The sequence below is a fragment of the Talpa occidentalis genome, unplaced genomic scaffold (genome assembly GCF_014898055.3).
Source record: "Talpa occidentalis isolate TD23 unplaced genomic scaffold, MPIMG_talOcc4v2.1 talOcc4.5, whole genome shotgun sequence".
NCBI lineage: Eukaryota > Metazoa > Chordata > Mammalia > Eulipotyphla > Talpidae > Talpa > Talpa occidentalis.
In genome coordinates, this window is record NW_023604861.1 from 101,974,765 (window position 1) to 101,978,346 (window position 3,582).

The 3,582-nt window shown below is 36.6% G+C and overlaps 1 non-coding gene across 1 annotated transcript; it reads right to left on the reverse strand.

Moving 5' to 3' along the window:
* Nucleotides 1-3,160: 3,160 nt before the first annotated feature.
* Nucleotides 3,161-3,324, reverse strand: LOC119259982 (U1 spliceosomal RNA). Its single transcript, XR_005128628.1, has one exon. It is a non-coding gene; the product is annotated as a U1 spliceosomal RNA (small nuclear RNA).
* Between the last annotated feature and the right edge of the window lie 258 nt (nt 3,325-3,582).

A 3,582-nucleotide genomic window follows, 5' to 3' on the forward strand; every position in this document is an offset into this window, starting at 1 on the left:
TTTGTATAGGTCCTTTACCTCTTTTGTTAGATTTATTCCCAAATATTTGATTTTTTTTGTTTCAATAATAAAAGGGATGGTTTTTTTGATTTCTTCTTCTTCAGATTTATTGTTTGTGTATAGGAAGGCTACTGACTTTTGTGTGTTGATTTTGTATCCTGCCACTTTACTGAACTGATTGATGAGTTGAATTAGTTTTTCTGTGGAGTTTTTGGGGTTCTCTATGTATATTATCATATCATCTGCAAATAGTGATAGTTTGACTTCTTCTTTTCCTATTGGGATTCCTTGGATGTCTTTCTCTTGTCTTATTGCTCTGGCTAGGACTTCCAGTATTATATTGAAGAGCAGTGATGAGAGTGGACATCCTTGTCTTGTTCCAGATCTTAATGGAATTGCTTTCAGCTTTTCACCATTGAGAATGATACTGGCTGTTGGCTTGTCATAGATGGCCTTTATGATGTTGAGGTATGTTCCTTGTATCCCAAGAATTTCAAGGGCTTTTATCATGAATGCGTGTTGCACTTTGTCGAAAGCTTTCTCAGCATCTATTGATATTATCATATGGTTTTTATATTTCGTTTTGTTGATGTGTTGGATAACATTGATTGATTTTCGGATGTTGAACAATCCTTGTGTCCCTGGAATGAATCCTACTTGGTCGTGGTGAATTATCTTATGGATACATTGTTGGATTCTGATAGCTAAAATTTTATTGAGGATTTTTGCATCAGTGTTCATTAGGGAGATTGGCCTGTAGTTTTCCTTTTTTGTGTTGTCCTTGTTCGGTTTTGGTATTAGTGTAATGTTGGCTTCATAGAACGTGTTTGGTATTGTCCCTTCCTTCTCAATTTTTTGGAAGAGTTTCTGAAGGATAGGCACTAATTCATCTCTGAATGTTTGGTGGAATTCATTTGGAAATCCATCAGGTCCTGGGCTTTTGTTTTTGGGGAGCTTTTTGATTACCATTTCAATTTCACTAATTGTAATTGGTCTGTTTAGGTGTTCTATTTCTTCTTTATCTAGCTTTGGGTGATTGTAGAGTTGTAGGAATTTGTCCATCTCCTCTAGATTGTTGAACTTGTTTCCATACAACTGTTCATAGTAGTTACTGATTATTCTTTTGATTTCTGCTGTGTCTGTTGTGATTTCTCCTCTTTCATTTGTGATCCTGTTTATTTGTGCTTTCTCCCTTTTTTCCTTTGTGAGCCTGGCTAGGGGTTTGTCCATTTTATTTATTTTTTCAAAGAACCAGCTCTTGGTTTCATTGATCTTTTGGGTTGTTTTTTTAGTTTCAATTTCATTTATTTCTGCTTTGGTTTTTATTATTTCTTTTCTTCTACTGGTTTTGGGGGTTTTTTGTTGTTCTTTTTCTAGATCTTTGAGCTTCGAGATTAGGTTGTTTCTTTGAGTTCTTTCTTGTTTCTTGATGTGAGCTTCTATTGCTATATATTTTCCTCTTATTACTGCTTTTGCTGCATCCCATACATTTAGGATATTGGTGTCCTCCTTGTCGTTCAATTCAAAGAATTTTTTAATTTCTTCTTTGATCTCCTCATTAGTCCAGTGGTCTTCCAGTAGTGTGGTTTTTAATCTCCATGAGGTAGGAAAGTTCCTTGCCTTCTTTTTATGGTTTATTTCTAGTTTGATGCCTTCATGGTCAGAAAAGATGGTTGATATGATTTCAATCTTGGTGTATCTGTTGATGTTTGTCTTGTGCCCCAGTATGTGATTGATCCTGGAGAATGATCCGTGTGCGCTTGAGAAAAATATGTACTCTGTTTTTTTGGGGTTTAGTGTTCTATGGATGTCTGTTAAGCCCAAATGCTCTAGGTCCTTATTTAGAGCTTTAGTTTCTTTACTTATTTTTTGTCTTATTGATCTATCCATTGTTGATAGTGGTGTGTTGAAGTCTCCCACTGCGTATGTGTTTTCTCTGATGTCTGTTTTCAGAGAGGACAACAGTTGTCTGATATATTTTGGTGCTCCTTTGTTAGGTGAGTATATGTTAATGAGTGTTATTTCTTCTTGAAGTATTGTCCCCTTGATCATAATGTAGTGACCATTGGGGTCTCTTTTTATTTTTTTGAGTTTGAAGTCTGTTTTATCTGATATAAGTATAGCTGTTCCTGCTTTCTTTTTTGGTCCATTTGCTTGTAGGATTGTTTTCCATCCTTTAACTTTGAGTCTATTTTTATCTTTTGTAGCTAAATGTGTTTCCTGGAGACAGCAAAAGGTTGGGTTTTGTTTCTTAATCCAGGCTGCAACTCTGTGTCTTTTTATTGAAGAGTTTAGTCCATTTACATTTAGAGTTAATATTGATATGTTAGCATTTGTATTTGCCATTGTGTTTGTCTTTCCTTTGATTTTATTTATTTATTCTTTTAATAACTTTTTTTTTTTGGCCTTCTTTCGTTGTTATTCGTCCCTCTGAGGTTCTGGCTTTAGGATTCCTTGTAGTATTTTTTGGAGTGGGGGTTTAATCGTAATGAAATTCCAGAGTTTCTCTTTGTCTGGGAAGGTCCTTATTCTTTGTTCACAGAGGAAGGAGAGCTTTGCGGGATAGAGTATTCTTGGTTGGCATCTGTTTTCTTGGAGTCTGTTGACTATGTCCCTCCACTCTCCTTGCCCGTAGTGTTTCCTCAGAGAAGTCTGATGTCAGCCTGATTGGTTTTCCTTTGAATGTTATCTGTTTCTTCCCTCTTGTCAGCTTCATTATTTTTTCCTTGTCCTGGATTCTTGGGAGATTTACTATTATGTGTCTTGCTGTATTTTTCCTTTCGTTGTGGAAGTTTGGTGTTCTTCTTGCTTCTTGTATATCAATTTTCAGCTCCTTCTTCGCTTCTGGGAAGTTCTCTTCAATTATCTCCTGGAATATTTTCTCTGTTCCTACATCTCTCTCCTCTCCTTCTGGAATTCCTATAACTATTATATTTCCTTTCCTCATGGAGTCAGATAGTTCCCGAAGTCTTTCTTCGTTCTTTTTCCTTCATACTTCTCTTTCCTTTTCTGTTTTGGTTCTTTTTATTTCTGTGTCTTCAAGAGTACTTATTCGTTCTTCCATTTCATCTATTCTGCTTTCATTGCTTTTCCCAGAGTTCTTTAGTTCCTCCATTAATTCTTTGATCTCCTGCGTTTCTTTTTTTTTTTCTTTTTTTTTTAGGGGAGAGCGCGAATGCAGTCCCCCACTACCACAAATTATGCAGTCGAGTTTCCCACATTCGGGGAAATCGCAGGGGTCAGCACACCCGGAGTGCAATGGATAAGCCTCGCCCTGGGAAAACCAACTTCGTGATCATGGTATCTCCCCTGCCAGGTAAGTATCTCCTGCGTTTCTTTTGCTTCCCTCTTTAGGGACTCAATTTCCTTCTTCTGATCATTGTTTTCCTTTATGAGTTCTGTCATTTTTTTAATCACGGCAATTTTAAATTCTCTTTCTGGAAGGCTCAGTTCTTCCAAGTTACTGTCGTTGCAATCTGGGGGGTGGTTTTCTTTTTGTGGTGTGCTTTTTTCCTAAGGAGTTGTTAGGTTGCATGTAGTTCTACTCCCTACTGTCTGTTTTCTAATTTGTCGTATGCTTTG